The sequence below is a fragment of the Zalophus californianus genome, chromosome 4 (genome assembly GCF_009762305.2).
Source record: "Zalophus californianus isolate mZalCal1 chromosome 4, mZalCal1.pri.v2, whole genome shotgun sequence".
Lineage (NCBI taxonomy): Eukaryota > Metazoa > Chordata > Mammalia > Carnivora > Otariidae > Zalophus > Zalophus californianus.
Window position 1 is genome coordinate 113,624,979 of NC_045598.1, and position 21,904 is coordinate 113,646,882.

Below are 21,904 nucleotides of genomic sequence, written 5' to 3' on the forward strand. Positions count from 1 at the left end.
GTGTGTGTGTGTGTGTGTGTGTGTGTGTGTGCTGTTACTTGCAGAAAGACCAAATTAAAACAGAAAACAGAGGATGATTTTTCTTTTCTCCTCATTTGTACTCAAAGGTGGGAAATGGCTGTATAAAGAGATGATCTCCAAAAACCTTTAAAGAACTGACATGGCTTGACCAAGGTAATCATGAAAATAAAGAATGGGCTGTGGGGTCATGGCTTAGGCCATGACAGCTACCTCTGATATTGAAGGATTGTATTTTGATGAGACGATAAGCCTCTGTGTGATCCAGGGAAGAAATCCTGAGCAATAGGGCTGTGAAGGGTGATCATCTGGCACAGCAGTTCAGTCTAAACTCAAAGTTAGGCTGCTCATATTCATGTGCCAGCTCACCCTTCAATAGCTGTGAAAACTTGGCTCTGCTAGTTGATGTATTTAAGCTTGATTACCCTCATCTCTGTCCTAAAGACAGCCATACTAACTTCACAGGGTTCATGTAAGGCATACATGAGATGGTGTCAGTGATGTGCTCAGTCCACTGCCTGGCACTTAATGCAAGTAGCATAGACGGTAGCAATAAAAGCATGATCATTAGGAGTCAGATTTTAACTCAAGATAAGTTAAAACTTCCTAACAAAAGGAGGTAACTAATTCCGGAGGTGCTAAATCTTAGTCTGGATGATCCTATCTCAAGGAAGTTAGAAAGAAAGTCAAAGATTGCAGGTGGGCTTGTCCTATTTCAGATTCCCTGACTCCTTCTCTTTCACTTGATGATTCACTCATACTGAGTTTCCTTGCCACTTTCAGACTCAGAGGAAAACCAGGGAATGTGGGGATTGGCTCCCATGGGGCCACACAACAAGAGCCATAGTGTGAGAGTTACCTGCCTGCAGAGTGAACCTTGGATAGTGAGAAGTGGGATGCAGGTGGGAGCCGAGCAAATAAAGTCGCCCTTCCTTCCCTCTGCTGTGGACTACCTCCCAGTCCTGCATGTGGACAGTCAGGTTGCTTTCCAGCTGATGTCAAGTGTTGTCATGTGTCATGCAGCACAGTGTGTCCTATATTTCCTTGCCTAGTTTTGCCTTTTTCCTCACCTCACTGTCCTGGATGTGCACCTCTCAAATAAGCATTAGCAACTGAATCCTTACTTCTGGCTCTACTTTCTAGACCGTCTGGGCTAAAAAGGTATTTCTTGCAAATCTGAAGTTCGCTTTTATTGCAAAGCTAAACTTTGACTTTCATCTCATTAGATAGGACGCCATATAAAGAGCAACATCAACTGACCTGTCTAGGACTTGTCTACCTCTTTGTAATAAACTAATCACATTTTCATATTAGACATTTATGTAATAATTTTGAGGTCATGAAACTGGAGTGTCCTCTTTATTCATGCACATTCTGGTATTGCTATAGATGACACTAATCTCATGCAATCCAGGGCACTGATGATTGTTGAAGAACAAGTTCGTGGAGACTTTCTGCCACTTCTGGCACTTCGTCTTACCTAGTACGTTGTGACGCCTCCGACAAGGTGGGAGGGAAAAACAGGAGTGGGTGGAGTCCTGGGAGCTAAGGGAAGCGGGTGTTACTGGAAGGGGGAAAAGCAACTCTACTGAATACTGCTGAGAGGCTGTGTGAGATGAAGACAGAATTTTCTACAATGTAGACTAGCAGGGAAGCCAGTGACCTTCACAAGACTGTGTGGCATGAGCGGGGCTAGAGCCAGACTAGATTTGCTCAGACTAGTGAATTGAAGGGGCCACCATGGTGTATGAGTAGATGCAAGACATCAAATGGTGGCTGGACAGAGAATCAAATGAGAGTTTCCACACTTTGAAGAAATATCCAGGAGAGAGGAAAGGATTGGTGATTCAAGAGAGAGTAGATAACAGAAAGCAGTGACCAGAGAAGACAAAGGCATGTGCACCAAACCACAGCTGAGGAGACTGTCTTCTGGTACGTATTATGATGAGAGCAATGTATTAGTGTATACTGTTCCCTTGCTGGTCCTTGAGTATGCCAAGATGAGGACCTTGAGGCTTGTTTTTTCCATTGTCCTGGAATGATTTCTTTTTCCTCTATATTTACGTGTCTTCTGCCATAGTTTTATTCAGGTCTTCGTGTAATGCAACCTCTTTCCTGACATCACAACCTACATTTTACTTTCGTTGCTATTTCTTCCTTTATTTTCCAGTACTTTTCTTCAAAACACCTATCATTAATTGAATAAGCAAATAAATGAATTTTCTTATATATTGTCTTCTCCATAAAATATGAGCTCCATGCTGGCAGAAACATTGTTTTGTTCATTGCTGCAACTGATGTCTAGAACTGTGCTTGGCAGAGAGTGGGAAATTAATGCATTTCTATTGGATTAAATAAATAAAATTGTAGATGTTTTCTTTTTTCATCTATACCAAGAACTTTGTCTTCCCTCAATCTCACTTCAAAAAAAAAAAAAACTTGACCAAATCAGAGGGTTTTTTTTAATTTTATTTTTATTTTTAAAGTAGGCTTCTAGAGGAAAGTCCAGTAGATTCTACCTAGACTTATTAAAAATGGAAGGAGAACCAAAGCAGATATTACTGACAGGGGAGCCACGGGGAGTGGGAGCCAAGGAGGTTTCCAATACAGAATTCTAGGAAACGGGCATCTCAGAGGGAAACAATGATGTGCTATCCCTGGGAGACTTAAATCCTGGGGGCTTGCTTTGCCAGAGATGCTGTCTTCAAATTCAACTCAAGATTTTTTGAGCTCCATATTTTCTGGATTTGGACAGTGAAAATGTTAGTAGTAGCCAGTGTTCTGGAAGGTGTAGGAAGCCAACAACTTTCCTTCAACCCTGAAGGGAGGGAAAGAAACTCCCCTCTAGGTCCTCTGGTTAAACCTGTTCCCAGCCCAGAAGGATGGGGATTCAGGAAAAAACTGAACTTGACTTGCAGAAATTGAGAACCTGTGACTTTCTTATCCCTTTTGTAGGGAGTAAAGTCGTATTTTCAACAGATGGAATAAAATGTTTTACCCATTTAATGTAATGAGTAAAAATCTCAGCTCTACCAGAATTTTTGACCCCACATTCACAATTCAAAACAGCAAGTGTACACTGAATATAAATGATCCAAATACTGTAGGGGCTATAATCAAATACAAGGAATAATCTTTTATGGAAAAAAAACCTATTCATCTGAAGAAAAAAAATACCATAGACTAGGTGGCTTAAACAACATTTGTTTCTTATAGTTCTGGATGCTCAAAGTCTAAGATCAAGGCACTGGCAGTGTTCATGTCTGGTAAGAGCCTCTTCCCTGGTTCACAGACTTTACACTGTGTCTTCACATGGCAAAGGGGCAAGGGAGATTTCTTTGGCCTCTTTTCTGAGGGCGCTAATCCCATTTATGGGCGCTAATCCCATGTCCTCATGACTTAATTACCTCCCAAAGACTCTACCTTCAAGCACCATCACATTGGGAATTAGGTTTCGACATGGATTGGTAGGGTGTGGGGAGAGGTGCACAAACATTTATTTTATAGCAGTGACATTCTGAGGTACTCGTGGTTAGGACTTCAACATATGAATTTTGGAAGGGCACATAATTCATTCCATAACAAGGAAAAACATTTTTTTTCCCCTGTAACAGAAAAAGATGGGGCAGGGAAAGTGTGTCTAGTTTATGGCTTCTACAGTCTCAGTGAAACATGTATGGGGAGGAGATTTGAAAAGAGGAAAAAGGGGGTGCCTGGGTGGCTCAGTTGGTTAAGCATCCGGCTCAGGTCATGATCTCATAGGTCATGAGATTGAGCCCAGTGTCCGGCTCTGTGCTCAGCAGGGAGTCTGAAGATTCTCTCCCTCTGCCCTTCCTTCTACTTGCTCTCTCTTTCTCTCAATTAAATAAATGAATCTTTTAAAAAAAAAAAAGAAGAAAAGAAAAACGTTTGAAACAGTTGCCCAGGGGCATGGGAATATTATCTTACTAAAGAAACATAGTAGGAGTCCTGTGCTGTGGTAAGACGCATTTCAGTTTTGTGGTCATGAATTTAAAGTGAAACCATTCAGCTTGGTTTGTAATTTCCTTTAGCAACACACAGCTGCTCCGGAAGGCAGAAGAAAGCAGATGGGATTTTACCAAGCAAGTGTCACTCACCACTAGGAATTAAAATAACATGCAATTATGAGAGAGGTTTAAAATAACACAAACATTTAGATATAATCTATCACTCTCTTCACCAAATGTTAACTACTACCCATTATGCCTCTGTATTTTTCTGGTTCACTCTGAGCTTGGATAAATCAACTTGCATTAAATCTTCTCCTAGAACCCAGGACTTCCTAAGGTCCATGTCACACACCCAGGCTTCAGAATAGCTGAACCTAATAAGCATGACCTTGTAGATTAGAGTCAGAGGTTTTCACCAGTGAGCCCTAACTGAGGACAAAAGTTTGCCTGAGGGCCATACAAGCAAGCCAAAATTCCTAACTGGTGAAGGGCTCAAAATTCATTGACTTTCATGTTTATGTAAAACTAGGGCACTAGGAAAGTTTGTAATGTTTTGTATTCATAGCCTGAAATGAACTTTTATTTATTCATCCAGCACATATATTACTGAGTGCTTACTATGTGCAGGTGCTGTTCTGGTGCTGGAGCTAATAAACAAGAAAATCTCTGCATGTGGAGTTTAACGGGAGAAGGAAAGGAACATGCAAGTAAGAAAAATATCAATATAATTTTAGATGGGGATAACGCTGGGAAGAAAAATAAAGCATAGTAAGGAGTCAGAGAGGGGGAGGGTTTAGATAAAGTGATTGCATGAACTCATGAGGCTGTGCGTTTGGGTAGCGTGTGAAGGAAGCTGGGAGGGCAGAGCATTTTGTAGCTCTGCAGAGCTTAAGCATTGCTCTTTGCAGTCATTGTTTGCTGAACTGCAGATTGAATGTTGATAAATCTGCCTCAAGGAGATTCTACTTCCTAACACGCAGTACTTAGTATACAAAGTTTGATTAGCCATTGCTTTATTTTACACACGGCAACAATATAAAAAATATCCCATTATCAAGTTATCAGTGAATGTGCAACTATTGTTTCCACTGTATCAGTTGGTTCCTCTATTATTTAAAAATTTAGTGAGTGTTTAGTGCTCATAAACAAGTTAATAGAAACCTTGAAGCCACACAAACTCTCAACTTTCATGGACAACTGATAGACACCAAAATGGTTCTCCCTGCATTATCACAACTGCTATGGGCTTTAGTATGCAGCTGGATTCTTACTATGACATAGAAGATATTTCCATGTTACATTATTATCACATGAGCTTTTTCTGAATATGAACTCTCCTCTGCCAAGGCACTATGACATGATAGTTAAACAACTTTGGCATTAATCAGGGGGAGGCATTGAGGGAAGGAAATAAGATCACATTTTAGGAGGAAGCCTCCCATTCATATGGTATATATGTAGATACGTGTATCCATGTCCAGGAGTTCTATCTTCCACCTATCTCAAGAAATTTAGAAATACATAAGAGGGTCATTTTCATTACGATAAGTAAGTTCCAAGTATGCTACTTCATTTAGGTGATTTGGCATCTGGTTATTTGCCACATAGTTGAAAATAGGTTGTTGATTCATTTTCTATCATGAATAATGTCCACCAGAAATGGCCAGTTCTGGCAATATCTAAGAATCACAGTGGATCCTCAGTCTCCTTTCTCCCAAGTAAATAACCAGGAAGTAGACCAACTGCTCAGTTAGAGGTGACTTTAGGAGATTGCAAGGGAAATATCGTGCAAACAGTTGGTCTTTCAATCACTGGTTCAGTACATTTTTCTCTACAGAAGGTACTAGAATTCCATGTTTTACTTTCCCACTTTTGGTCAACAGCTGAAACATGTGACAACTATTTAGTTATTATTTAGCAAAGGTGAATGGAGTTAACTTTATCTCCAAAAGTGTTGAAGAACAGAGTAACTGAGGACAATGAAGCTGATATTACACTTATGCTATGCCAGGCTTCCTTATTTACCTAATAGATAATAATGGGACTACAACATCATCTTCGAAGCCTTTGCATTTTGTTTTTATAACAACTTTATTGTGATATAATTCATGTATCACGGAGTTCATCCTTTCAAAGTGTTTAATTAAGTAGTTTTTAGCATATTCACAAATGCAGTATATTCATAGTATATTCTAATTTTACATATTTTATAACCACAAAAAGATTGCCCATACCCATTACTTCCTCTCAGCTTCTGGCAACTCTTCTGTCTCTATGAATTTACCTATTCATTATTATTTTATTTTCTTATCTACAGTTATATATCTTCCTGAATGATCTATCCTTTTATTATTACAAAATGTCCTTTATCTCTAGTAACAATTTTTGTCTAAAGTCTATTTCGTCTGGTATTTGTACAGCCACTCCATTTTTCCTTTGATCACTGTTCTCATACTATTTCTACACTTTACTTTCAACCAGTTTGTCTCTTTGAACCTATGTTGTGTCTCTTGCAAACAGCATTTAGTTGAACAATGTTTTTTAAATCCATTTTACCAATCTCCGCATTTTGATTGGAGTGTTGAATCAATTTTCAGTTAACATAGTTACTGAAAGGTAAGATTTATTTTTGCTATTTTTTATATGTTTCCTTTACATGTTACATCCCTTTGCCCTTATTCCTCCATTAGTACCTTCTTTTATGTTAAGTAGGTATTTCCTATTGTACCATTTTATCCACTAATTTTTTTACTGTATTTTAAAATTATTTTCTGGGCGCCTGGGTGGCTCAGTTGGTTAAGCGACTGCCTTCGGCTCAGGTCATGATCCTGGAGTCCTGGGATTGAGTTCCGCATCGGGCTCCCTGCTCCTTGGGAGCCTGCTTCTCCCTCTGCTTCTCCCTCTCTCTCTCTCTCTCTCTCTCTCTCTCTCTCTCCCCATGTCTCATGAATAAATAAATAAAATCTTTAAAAAAAAATAAAATTATTTTCTTAGTGGTTGCCCTAAAGATTACAATTAGTTTCCTCCATTAAAAAATATTAATTTCAATACTATACAAAAACTTTGCTCCAATGTAGCACTCCTTTCTCCCCCTCCTTTGTTTAATCATTATCATTAAAATAATAACATTATGCATTATAAGCCCATTAAAACATTTTAAAATTATTGCTTTATGCAAATGTCTTTTAAATCAGATAGAAGTAGAAAGGACTAACATGTGAAGACACTTATAATGTCCTTTATGTTTACATGTGTGGTTACCTGTACCGGTGTGCTTTCTCTGCATGGATTCGAGTTACTGTCTGATGTCATTAATTTCAACCTGAAGGACTCCCTTTAGTATTTCTTGTAGAGCAGGGCTGCTAGAGAGAAATTCTGTTATTGACTGTTTTCTTTCCGCACTGTGAATACGTCATCCCACTGCTCTCTGGCCTCCATGGGTTCGGATCAGAAGTCAGCCGTAAATCTTATTGAGGCTTCCTTGTACAGAATGAGTCTTTTTCCACTTGCTGTTTTCAGGATTCTCTTTTCGTCCTTGTCTTTTGACATTTTGGCTATGGTATTGAGGTGAAAATCTGTTTGAGTTTGTCCTATTTGGGGTTGGCTGAAATTCATAAATGATTAATGTCTTTATGAATTTGGAAACTTTTTAACCCATTTTTTTCTTCAGGTATTCTTTTTGCTTCTTTCACTTGCCCCTCTCCTTCAGGAACTCCATGTATAAGTTGTCATACTTTAGGCTGTTCACAGGTCTCTGAGGTACTCTTCATTTTTCTTCATTCTTTTTCTTTTTCTTCACCAGACTGGATAGTGTCTTTCGATTATCTTCAAGTTTTCTGAGTCTTTCTTCTGTCATTCAGATCTGTTGTTAAATCCCTCTAGTGATTTTTTTTTTTTTTTTTTTTTTCATTTCAGTTATTATACTTTTCAACTCCAGAATTTCTAATTGGGTCCTTTCTTTGCAGTTTCTCTCTACTGATACTCTCTATTTGATAGAGCAACCTTGTTATACATTATTTCTTTCAAAATTGTATCCTTTGGTTCTTAGACATATCTATTATGCCTGATTTAAAGTCTTAGTATTAAGTCGAACGTCAGAGTTTCCTTAAGGACAGTTCCTATTGACTGCATTTTTTTCCTATGCAAAGGCCAAATTTTAATTATAAAGCCTCAAATTTAAATGATAGAGTTCATAATAAAAGTATTGATTCTTACTTCTGACTCTACATTAGAATCACCTAAGAAAATGTAAAAAAATAATGAATCAAATTGGGATCTCTGTGGATGGGCCCCAAGTATCTGCGTTAATATTTTTAAGTTCCTTAGCTTATACTGATTCTTAGTAAGTGTTGAGAACCCTACAGTTTTAAGTCTGGCACTAATTCATTTAACCAACTTTTGTGAGTACTCAAAGGAAGAGGACCATTCTCCAGAAGAAGCAAACACAGAATGGGTTATGAGTCCTAATTATAGGACACACCTATGATTTGAGGTGGAGTGGAGGTTTCAGAGAGATCCTGAAGTTAGGAAAATGTTTCTCACTGGTGTAAACATATATTACTAATATTTATTTAGCTCTTGCTATGTACTTGGTGCTGTGTCAGATGTGTTAAGATGATTCATCTTAATCCTTCCAACATCCTCTTAAGATAATTGCTACTTTTATAAACCCCACTTTGTAGATGAGGAAAGTGGGTCTGAGAGTGGTCAGATAACCAGCTAAGGAACCAGATAGTAAGCAGATGGACTAAGAGGGAAACCTAGGTCTAGCTCAGCCCCACACCCATAATTTTACTCACGAGTGTGTGTGTGTGTGTGTGTGTGTGTATGTGTGTGTGTATTGCATAAATTGCTCATAAAAATAAAAACCTTATTTATTTGGAAAAATGATTTGCAAGAATGTATCAAAACGCCATAGAAAAGCATACATGGGGTTAAATGATCTCATACCATGACTCATTCAAAGAGTAACAATAAATATATTTAAAAATTTATGTAAAAAAATTGAAAATAACCTAAATCTAGAAATGTTCATGTTTGAAGAAATTTAAATCAGCTATTTTAATCAAATTGAGAAATGTTTTTGTATAGTTTTAACTGAAAAAGTGTATAGAATTATATATATATCATAATCAAAACTATTTTAGAAGGCATAACAAAATTTTAATAGTAGTTACCTTTAATCAGTAGAAGAGGAAAAACTAATTGCTAATTTAGTTTTATTTTTCTGTATATTTCAATTTTCTACAAATGAGCATCTATAAAAAATTTAAAACTTAAAACATAAGACATAACATTAATTTCCATAAAGAGTTTGTTTGTGAATAGTTGTGGGTTTGATAGTTGTAGGTTTATTGGGGTGCCCCCTTAGCTTGGGTTGCCGTAACAAAATATTACAGACTGGGTGGCCTAAACAACAGAAATTTATTTTCTCACAGTTTTAGAAGTCCAGATGTTCTGGCCAATTTGTTTTTTGGTGAGGATTTTCTATCTGGTTTCCAGATAGCTGCCTTCATGTCCTCACATGGTCTTCCCTTAATGCCTGCATTCAGGGAAAGAGGGAGAGAGAGAGCAAGAGCGAGAGCGAGAGAGAGAGAGAGAGAGCACTTTCTGGTATCTCTTCTTATAAGGACACTAATCCTATCAGATCAGGGCCCCAGACTTATGACCTCATTTAACTTAATTACTTCCTTAGAGGTCCCATCTACAAATACAACCACACTGGGGGTTCGGGCTTCACCATATAAATTGGGGGGTGGAGGGAACACAAACATTTAGTATAACAAGCACCAACTGAACATCGGAAAATAATTTAAAAAATAAGATACTTAAGTAAAAGAGGATTCAGAATGGACTTTCTTAATCTAGGTTCCATGCAAGAATTTTGGGGGCATGTAATCTTCTTGAAGTTATGTGCAAGATTGTCTTGGCAATTTTTTGGGGGGTAGAAACTAGTGCAGAACTTCTATCAGATGTGACCTCAAAAAAGTTAAGAAACACTTAATTAGAGAACATTCACTAAAAAATAACACAACAGGGCGCCTGGGTGGCTCAGTCAGTTAAGCATCTGCCTTCGGCTCAGGTCATGATCCCTGGGTTCTGGGATCAATTCCCGCATCGGGCTCCCTGCTCAGTGGGGAGTCTGCTTCTCCCTCTGCCCCTCCTCTGCTTATACTCTCTCTCTCAAAAATAAATAAATAAGTAAATCTTAAAAAAATTAAAAAGAACACAACGAAAAAGTAATATTTTGATGATGAAACAAGTCAAAAACTATTTTCTTAATACAGAACAGAGACACTATTGCAGGGAAATCAAAGACACGGACTTTGAAATGGGTGGACCTGGGCTTAAAGTTTAGTTCTGTCATTTTACTAGAATTGTGACTTAAATGAAGTTAGTCAACCTGCTGGAGTCCATCGCTGAGTATGCATGTCTGGAATATTGGTTAGAGCTGGTGAATGTTGCCAAGTACTGTGCTAAGCAGTTTACATTAGTCACCTCATGATAGAATGACTCCATGAGGCAGGTAACAGGTTTCTCACTTAGAGGTAAGGAGGTTGAGGCTTACCCAGCAAGAAGGCATGGAACCACACAGTAAGCATTTAGCACACAATCCGGCACACACGAAGAAGTCAGCAACTATTTGCTTCTGCCCTGTTGGATGGTAACATTTGTATTTTTGTTACCAGATAGCTCTTCCAATCCTATTCTTCCTCCTCCCCTCTCTGATGTATTAAAGATTGCCAGAAATACAAATGAACATTTTTACTTCAATCCAGAATTCTTGAAGGAGTAGCTATGACAAACATGATCGACTAGACTTTCCCTCTAGGGAAATCTCTGGAATGCATGTTGGGCTGAGGATTCCCAGAAAGATGCATGTCCTTTGAGGGATTTGACTCTAAGACAAAAAGCCTATGAATAGAATATAGCAATTTATTGTTCAGAATGATACACTTATGATTGTTAAGATGAGTACCAAATTGTACTCATTTCAGAAAGCTTTCTATATCATTCTTTGTCCACTCCAGAAGTGTTCGTTGAATAGTTACTTGGTGTCAGACTATCCTTAGGGGCTGGACACAGCTGGGGACAGATAGACACAAATCTCCTTGGGGCACATGACCATAAAATGCCTTATGTACTCTCCATGTCTGTTATGTTTGGTAGCTTTAACAGATTTATACAGTGGATTTATATACCAACAAGAATTCGTACAAAATTTTTGGTGGAAATTTGGACCTCAAGAGATAGTATTTGATTACTTGAAGCAGTAGACCTACTGCCACCTTGTGGCAAGGCTGCAAATTTCAGGGCTAAAGAAAATCCGGTAGTTTAAGAGTTAATTTTACAAACGGTGACAGAGGTCATATTACCAAATCACACTGAGTCAAAAAAATTGTCTATTTGGGGGGATATTTTCTATACATTTGTAAAATTAAGTCAAGAGTAACTTGTACCCACTATAAAATTATACAAATATAAAATATTTCTGGAGTAGATTTCAAAGTACTGCCCAATAGTCCTAAAAAGGAGTTGACACACTTAACTTTATAATGCAGATTTTTATAACGTGAAATTGTTGATAAATCTCTTCCTTGCCTAAATTGCCAATTAGTTTTGTTGAAAAGTATACTGCCTCATTTCATCCTTTTTGTTTATTCTTTTCTTTTCCCCTTATGGTGGCAATCAAGAGAACATCCCTTGGGGTGCTTAATATACCAGAGTTTGTAATATGATCTGTGTTTTATGACCTGGCTGTACAGTGAGGTTAAGTCATGTCTTTTGTTAGCAGCAAATGAAGCCAATGCCATAGTATGGAACTTAGTTTCTATATGGGTCACTTAGCTTTGCATTATTTCATGGCCACAATATGTGATTTTAATCAACTCTGGTGAGCCATTGTAAAAATATGCATCAAAGGTTGTCAAGGTTATCATGGTAGAAATCCAGGGACACCACAGAAAAAAACTGTTTCAGGCAACTATCCTCTTTTGTAAGTGATTAGCATTGTCATTCTAAATCTAAGGTAATAAACACTATGCAACAGTGTATTGATGGGCTATTTATTATTTATGACAGTACAAGATATACACATACCTTTGCATATCGAATTACCAATGTCTAGTAAGTGACAGATACAATGCCACTGACAGGAACTTTTAGGAAAAAGTTATCCATTCTTTTTGCATCTGACATTTTACAAGGACTTTAAAACACCAATTATTTTCCAGTCATTATCATTACAGGAAAGCCCTGCATGCACATACACACACCCACACAAACACACACCCACACAAACACATGGACACATTTTTGACAAACTGAAGGAGAGCATCATAAGCACATCCTATCTTTCTGTTAAGCTTGTCTGACTTTGTAGACGGTCACCAGGCAATCAAAGGTTCTGTTGAGGAGACCTAGGTAAAGAGTTAATAACATTCACCTATGTGTAATAAAATTATGCAATTATAAAATTAATTTTACAAAAGGGCTGTAGGCTAATGATTGCTTAGCAGAAAACACTTTAATGTTTAGTTTTTTTCCAGTGTAAAAACAAAAAAGCAAGAAAATACTTTTAGTGGCCTCTCTTCCTCAAAGTTTCAGCACACAGTCTTGCTAATTTGAATTAGATTAAACATTTAACACAGCTTTAAAGAGATTCTGAATTCTGGGGAGAAAATGGTGAAAAAAAATTTTTTTATTATCCTAATGCAGGCTTTTGATCTTCAAAATGACTGTATTTATGGAAAATTATTTAAACCGATAATGGAGCAAACTTTTAACACACTAAAGAGTTGTGAACTTTTACTGACTAGAATTCTAATAAACTTAAAGGAAGCAAGAAAACTTTTCAGAGCTCCCCCAGTCAGAATATTCAATGGTTCTCTTAGCAGGAGATACAGATGACAAATAAACACATCTTACAGAGTCTCATTCAAATAATGTTTCTTGATTAACTACATTCATTTAGGTATTGAACTGCGAAGTTGTAATAAAATTATCCTTAATCTTATGGAAATAACACGTGTTCATATTCATATTTTAAAATCAAATTATCCTCCATCAGCTTACTGTCTCTCCCTCTCCCTCCAAGCCCCACTCCTAGGTGCAATCATTTTTAGCCTGTTTCGCAATGTCTAATGGTCTTACTTGTACATAACATTTTGCCGCCATTTTAAATTCTTGGTTGCTCCTTATCTCTATTATTACTTAGTTACTTAGTATTTATTATTTCCATTATGGAAAAATGAAGGATTGGCTATGTTACTCCCCTCCCCCCAACTTTCTTTCTCTCCATCTTCTTTCCATTATTATGTCGTTATACTTGACTTTGGGTTATGTAAATCTTTAGTGTTACCAACAAATTGGGAGGAGAGCATTTGTTTGTGGCAGTGGTCCTTCCCAACCCTCCAATGTGCTATCTGGCTCTACCTAACCCGAGACCTGTTATCCAACATCTCTGTACCCTGTACTCCAGGCACAAAGCACGTTTTCTTCTTTCTAGGGCACCCTGGAGCCTTGCACGTGTTCTCTCCTGTGCTGGAAATGTCTTTACTCCCATCCCTATCTGGCAAACTCCCCATCCCTCTCAAACCTCTTAAGAAGCCTTCTCCAACCATCCCGAGCTGAGGCTGCCACTCCCCTCCCTGTGCTCCTGACAGCATCCCAGGACCTCTGGCATAGTCATTATTGGATTAAATAAAAGCCAAGGCAAAAACTGCTAATTTAAGACTGTTTTTAAGCCTTTCGTGTTCTTCCAAACCAGAGTTGGAAGGGATAGTACCAAAAGATGAAGAGGCTAGGAGTCGAAAGAGACCGAGAGGGCCATGTGAGGAATATTAGGCGGGTCTCCTGCTCACCTAGAGTGTTTGGGAAACCCATGTGAAGTCCACGGAGCACACTGCAGGGACCCTACCCAAACTGCTGTCCCCAGTTGTCACCATGTAGCAAACTGGCCTGACCCTTGACTCCAGCACACACCCAGTGTCCCCACAGCCCCGGCCTCCAAGGGCCCCAGGGGAGACACAGTGCTATGCCACAGCCATTATTGGCTTCTCTCCCTTTCTGTCTCACTTCCACACTTTACTGGTGGTGTTTCCTGGAATCAACTCCCAAATCATGTACATTCCCTTGTTTTAGACTTGGGTTCTGGGAAAATGTAAGTTAAGAGAGCACTTATTTTGAAATTTCTTTGCACTGCATGTACTGTGTTCTGGCTGTCACCACTCCCTCCAAGACTGACCCGTGGGGTCCTTGATGTGATGGTCTTTCCCACCAGACTCTCAGGCAGAGGGTCTGTCTTTGATTGATTTAACTCTCAACAGATTTTTGTGAAGTGAATAAATGTGTGAATGAATAAAAGATATCCCAAAGGAGCCGCATAGTAATAAAGGAGATTTCTAAAAATGCTACAAGTTAGATTCCCCATTGCTTATCTACTTCAGCAAACATGCAGGCTCGTCTGAACTGGTCCATATTAGGTAGTGAATGAAGCTCACTGAATATTTTAGTCACATTCACACTCCCCAAATGAGTCATTTTTTCCAAACCTACATAGCATTTTATTGGCTCGAAAGATGTTTTCACTCTTTAAAAAAAAATAATGTCTCAGCAGTGGAACTTTTTATTTAGAGTTTAATGATCCCAAAGACTCCTTAATTTTCTTTCTTGAAACACGGAAATAAAACATTTCCATCTAGTTCTAAACCATTTTTACGAAGCTGATTTTCTCCACTGCTGAATTTAGAGAAAACCTTCTTAATTCAGAATCAGACATTACATACCATATGTTAAGTCTTAAATATATAAGTATATGTTTAAAGTAGCTTATTTTTTGCACCATGGAGCAATACAATATTGAAGTTGATATTTTAAAGCATCAAAATATAAAAACTGAAAGGAATAAGTGTTAATTAGTTTTAGTTTGCCAGGAACCAGGTTTAAGACATTAAAAAAAATATTCAGCCAAAGATGGTCAATACTCTTCATGTCACATGCATAGTTTGAAAGCATTACAATTTGACAGCATCCTGCAAAACTTATTTGTCCTTTCCCTGTCATTGTGTGCTAAGGAGGAGTTGGGGATATTACACTTTATCTTACTTTTTAACTAATGTGCATGTGGTGCCAGGATTTTGCTATGGACTGAATGTTTGAGTCCCCCCACAATTCATATGTTGAAGCCATAACCGCCAGGGTGATGGCGGGGCCTTTGGAAGCAATTAGCTCAGGGGGTGGTGCCCTCGTGAATGGGATTAGTGCCTTAAAAGAGGATACACCAGAGAAATGATCTCTCTCCCTCCACCATGTGAGCACACAGCAAGAAAGCAGCCAAGAAGAGGGTTTTCACCAGGAACCAAACTGAACGGCACCTTGACCTTGGACTTCCCAAGCTTCAGAACTGTGAGATATAAATGTCTCTTTTTTTAAGCCATCCCGTGTGTGGTATTTTGTTATAGCAGCCAGAGCTGAATGAGACAGATTTCTGAGAGCATACCATCAGAGGAGGCTTAGGGGACTGCTCTGCCCCTGGCTGTCCAGCACTAGGTACGTGTTACTGGTCTTGTCGCTCTTCTGAGCCCAAAAGTCTCCAGGTGTTGCAGAGAAGTTGTGTGATCTGGCATGCCACTCTGTCTGCGGTATTGTGCAGGCCAAGTAGAACACTGGTGAAAATGCTTTTTTTTTTTTTTAAAGATTTTATTTATTTATTTGAGAGAGAGAGAATGAGATAGAGAGAGAGCACAAGAGGGGGGAGGGTCAGAGGGAGAAGCAGACTCCTTGCTGAGCAGGGAGCCCGATGCGGGACTCGATCCCGGGACTCCAGGATCATGACCTGAGCTGAAGGCAGTCGCTTAACCAACTGAGCCACCCAGGCGCCCCAGTGAAAATGCTTTTAATTGGTAAAGCCTTATGCAGCGGTAGAGTGTTCTACTTATTCTTAGACTTGCTTTTGCTCTTTCTAAGATTAAATGAACAAAGAAATATATATATTTTAGGTAGTAAGGGGAAGAAAGAAGAGGAAGAAAATAAATACACGTTTTATTGTATCGATTGGATTAAGAGTTGGCAGAAACACATTTTTTTCCTACTACTTCTCACTAATCCACATCTCAGGGTCTTAGTTTTCTCCCTCCTAAAATACAAGTTGGAAATGATTTTAAAGTTCTTTCAGGCACTATGAGGCAAGGAGTCCATAGAATTTATGGATAAATTTTAATGGGAATGTATTAAATATATGCTGCCATCCCTCTGGAAAAAAATATGTCCTACAAAGTAATGTTCATTTGGAATGAGAAATCCATTTTGGAGTGTGTGAATCCATCACAGTATGACCTAAGCTTCTCTTTCCTGACACCATCCCAGTCATTTCCCGCATCAACAGCAGGTGCCCACCAGGTAATCCCCAAGACTGACACAGATTCCCTCTGTGGCCAACTCTATTTAGGCTCCTCTGGGCCCTCTTCTGGACTAGGCCTCTGCCCTGGCCTAGGCAAAGAGCAGACTCTTAACATAAATATTGTGTCATCCCCACCCCCCCTCCCCCGCCCCCGCAGCCCTCACTAAGAGCCTGGAACACACACCAGCATAGTTTCTAACAGCTCAAGGCAGCATCTCTGGGATGACTGCTCCAGCCCCCTTATCCTGCCTGGGAAAGGTCAAGGCTGTCAAAAGAATTTACTGTTTGTTCCAACCAACACCTGAAGATAGGGCCCTTTCCTCCCGGTCTTTGTGAGAGAGTAGGAGCCTGACTTTGATAAGGATAAGCAGGAGTTAGCAAACTCAGATGGCCAGGTCATGATGACCAACCCCCTTTCTGCTTTTTGTGATTCCCTTTCCTGACTCCTCTGAGCGCCATTCACCCAGGCCCTATTTACTCATATTGTTTAAATTGTGCTGTCACCTCTCAGCAAATCAAAGTTGAGTGCAGTTCCTGCTGGACTCTTTTCCTTATTACAGTAGTAATTACTGATTAATATCTCTCCATAATGTTTTAACTAGTGCCTGGCTTAGTTTATCTTTGATAGGGTCCAGTCAAAATGAAAGCACAGGTAACCTTGTTTGCATAGCATGAAACTGTCATTAAAGGTACTGCAACATAAACAATTTTTTCTCTTTCTTCTATCATCTATTTCTGGACTTGCTATATTTTTGATACTTAATGTTTTTTTAAGTAAGGAAAATGTGAAAAAATTTTATTGAGGTATAATTGGCATGTAACATTATATTAGTTTCAAGTATACAACATAATGATCCGATATTTGTACATACTGTAAAATGATTACCCCAATAAGTTAGTTAACATCCATCACCATACATTCTTACAAAAAAAAATTTTTTTCTTGTGACAAGGACATTTAAGATATTCTCTTAGCAATTTCATATATGCATATATGCATCATATTATACATTACATCCCTATGACTAATATGTTTCATGAATGGAAGTTTGTAATTTTTGGCTCCCTTCACCCATTTTTCCACCCCCACCTCTGGCAACCACCAATCTGTTCTCTGTATCTATGAGCTTGTTGTTGTTGTTGTTTAGATTATACATATAAGAGAGATTATATAGTATTTATTTCTTTGTCTGACTTATTGAACTTAGCATAGTGCCCTCCAGGTCTATCCATGTTTTCACAAATGGCAAGATTTCATTCTTATTTATGGCTGAGCAATATTCTAGTGTGTGTGTGTGTGTGTGTGTGTGTGTGTGTGTGTGTGTGTGTGTGTGTGACATCTTTATCTGTTCATCCATTGATGGACACTTAGGTTGTTCCCATATCTGGGTATTGAAAGTAATGCTGTGATGAATACAGGGATGCATATATCTTTTCAAATTAGTGTTTTCACTTTCTTTGGATAAATAACCAGAAGTGGAATTGCTGGATAATATGGTAGTTCTATTTTTAATCTTTTGAGGAAACTTCACACTATTTTCTATAGGGTCTCCACAAATTTCCATTTCCACTAACAGTGCACAAAAATCCCCTTTTCCCCACATTCTTGCCAACACTTGTTATTTCATGTCTTTTTCATAATAGTCATTCTAACAAGTGCACGGTGGTATCTCATTGAGGTTTTGATTTGCATTTCTTTGATGATTAGTGATGTTGAGCATCTTTTTATGTACCTGTTGGTCATCTGTATGTCTTCTTTGGAAAAAATGTCTATTCAGATTACCTGCCCATTTTTAATTTTTTTTTTTTTTTTTGCTACTGAGTTGTATAACTTCTTTATATATTTTGGAAATTAATTCCTTATCAGGTATATGATTTGCAATATTTTCTTCCATTCAGTAGGTTGACTTTCTATTTTGTTGATTGTTTCCTTTGCTTGTACAGAAATTTTTTAGCTTGATGCAGTCCCACTTGTTTATTTTTGCTTTTGTTGCTTTTGCTTTTGAAGTCAGATCCAAAAACTCATTACCAAGACCAATGTCAAGATTACAACCCGTGTTTTCTTCTGGAAGTTTTTGGTTTCAGGTCTTGTAGGCAAGTCTTTAACTCAGTTTCAGTTAATTTTTTGTGTATGGTGTTAAGATATTGATCTGATTTTCATTCTTTTGCATGTGGCTGTCCACTGTTCTCAATACCACGTATTGAAGAGATTGTCCTTTCTCCACTGTATACTCTTTCTTCTTTGTCATAAATTAATTGACCCATGTATGTGTGAGTGTTTCTGGCATCTTTATTCTGTTCTATTGATCTATGTGTCTATTTTTATGCCAATAAAATACCATGCTGTTTGATTACATAGATTTATAGTATAATTTGAAGTCAGACCGTGTGATACCTCCAGATTTGTTTCTCTTTCTCAGAATTGCTTTGGCTATTCAGGATCTTTTGGTTCCACACAAATTTTTGTTCTATTTCTGTGAAAAATGCCATTGGAATGTTGATAGGGATTACACTGGATCTGTAAATTGCTTTAGGTATATGGACATTTTAACAATATGAATTCTTCCAATCCATGAACATGAATATCTGCCCATCTATTTATGTCTTCTTTAATTTCTTTCATCAATGTCTTACAGTTCAGTGTATAGGTCTTTCACTCTTGTTAAATATTTTCCTAGGTATTTTATTCTTTTTCATGCAATTGTAAATGGGACATTTCTTAATTTCTCTTTCTGATAATTTGTTATTAGTATATAGAAATGCAACAGATTTCTGTATATTGATTTTGTATCCTGTGACTTTATTTACTGATTTATTAGTTTTTACAGTTTCTTGGTGGAGTATTTAGGATTTTCTACATATGATGTCATGTCATCTACAAGTAGTGACAGTTTTACTTCTTCTTTTCCCATTTGGATGTGTTTTATTTCTTTTTATTGCCTGACTGCTATGGCTAGGACTATTATGTCAAATAAAAGTCGTCAGAGTAGACATCCTTGATCTAAGAAAAAAAGCTTTCAGCTTTCATCATTGAGTATGATGTTAGCTGTGGACTTGTCATATTTGGCCTTTAATGTTGAGGTACATTCCCTGTACACCTCCTATGTTGAGAGTTTTTATCATAAATGGATATTGAAGTTTGTCAGATGCTTTTTCTGCATCTATTGAGATGATCATATGATTTTTATCTTTCATTCTGTTTAATGTGGCATATCACATTGATTGATTTGTGAATGTTTAACCATTCATGCATCCTTGGAATAAATCCCACTTGGTCATGGTGTGAGATCTTTTTAATGTATTGTTGAATTTGGTTTGCTAAAATTTTGTTGAGGATTTTTGTATCAACAAAATTTTAGCAAACCAAATACAGTCTTGTCTTTTTAGTCTCTAGTTCAATAATTTCCACTCTGATTTTTTTTTTGATATTTAAAATCTTTATTGTTTCATTGTCAAAAGTTTTCTTTCCATAGAAGAATGGCAATGCAGGATCAGTGCATAGGGTATGGAAAATTCATACCTCAAATAACTAGCCTAGAAATCAGAGACCACACTATGTCGAGCTAGTGTGCAAGACAAAAGACACAATGCTGCCAATGCAATCAGTAACAGAAAGAATATGCAACTGTAAGAAAAAAACTCTATGGCCAAGTGAATAAAACAGTAGCAGTGCACTGCACTGATATTCTAGAACAGAAAATGGGGAAGGGCCAGAGGATGTACTTCCTGCAAAAAAAAAAAAAAATCAAGTAGATCACAGGCACTGATTTACCCACTGTACGGCCAGCTACTTCATGCATACCTGTACCTTCCTCTTTAGGTCTCCGTCATTATAACACTGCAAGTCATGTCCAACCTACTGTCTAAGTGGGACGGCCACATGCAGATCTTTCATTCTGCCTCCCATCTCACAGCTAAAGTCACAACGTGGGTTGTGGCCTTTATGCATCTTTAGTAAAAAGCTGAACAAACCCAAAATCTGTTCTCATTTTCTTGAGAAATAAACTTTACAAAACAAAAGGTAGTTGTCATGATCACTCAGTTTTGTCTGAAGGCAAGATAATTTTTCTGTAAGTTTACTGAATAAACACACAAATATCCTCAACAACATACTGTAGGACCAACTCGAACATTTTCCTAACTAACTCTAGAAAAAGGTACTGATAATGGTTGAGATGCAAATGACGACTACGATTTGATCAGGCCTGGTTAACGGGAATTTTTTGGTCAGGTTTGTGTTTGAAGCTGCTATACAGCTGGATTTGGCTACTTTGCTTTAATTCACACAATAAATGCCTTTTAAAAGGAAACAGCGTATCTATTATGATGAAATAAAAATCAAAAAAGTTGAGAGGTATACAGGAAACTTGTCTTAAATATTTTTAAATTACATATGATATAACCTTAGAGAATAAGAACTACAATTACCATGGTCTAAATTTTAAATTGTTAACGCATCACTTCTCTGCAAGACTAACAAGTCACTTGCTAATCATGTCAAGGCCTTGCGGGGCAGGGGGTGCTCGGCTTGTATGGCATAGGGATTACTTTCCAGGTGAGATAAACACCTCTAATTTAAAGTGTTATTAAACTATATTTGAAAAGTTATTTTACTTAACATATACAATGTATAAAATAAGTTAAAAGGAGGAAGCAGGGAAAGGTTTTCTGGTCTAGATGATGCAAACATACAACTTTCCCTTATCAGTAGTATAGTTCCATGTATGTCCATTTCACCCATGGTAAAATATGAAAGGCTGATAGAAAATCAAACATTTCACTTATAGATAGAAAAAGGATTCAAAAAGTGGAATTTCAACGTCATTTCTTCCCACGATGCAACTCATTCTACTTTCACTATAATAAACATAAATAAAAACCATCTCAAAAATATGGTTTTACACGCTTACCTTTAAGCTTACCAATAAATTTTTCTAACAATTGAGAAGAAAAGTACTCCTTTGCAGCAATTTCATAAAATAATTTTCATTTCACAAAACACCTGCTTCCTGGCAGCAAAACCAGTAACCCTTATGGAGGGCATGAGCATTGATACTTGGCCCTTCTGAGGTATAAATGCAGCTATGTTTGTGCTGAGTATACGGTCTATAAGGTATGCCAACAGTCTGCATGTTTGCATAAAATTGGGAGTGATGTCATCTTGACTGATTGAAAGCTTTTTGAACATTTTGCAACAGAGGTTAAATAATTTTAAGACAAAAGATGTCCTTTAGCCCAGTAATAGCCAGCAGAAATCTAATTTCTAACCAATGCAAATGGTTATTACATTTAAAAATGCTTAACATTGTATACTGATTTAAAAAATAGCTAAACAGGGACACATAAATATTTAAATTCAGCTGGACACCACAAGAGCATGCTAGAGGTAAGTGTGAAATCAGTCAAGTTTTTCCAAAAGAGAAAACACTTTGAATCTTTCAGCAAGTCTGTGCAAATAGTATGCTTACAATAAAAGTGAGACGGGAGCACCTAGAATACCCAGGAGGCTTGCTGT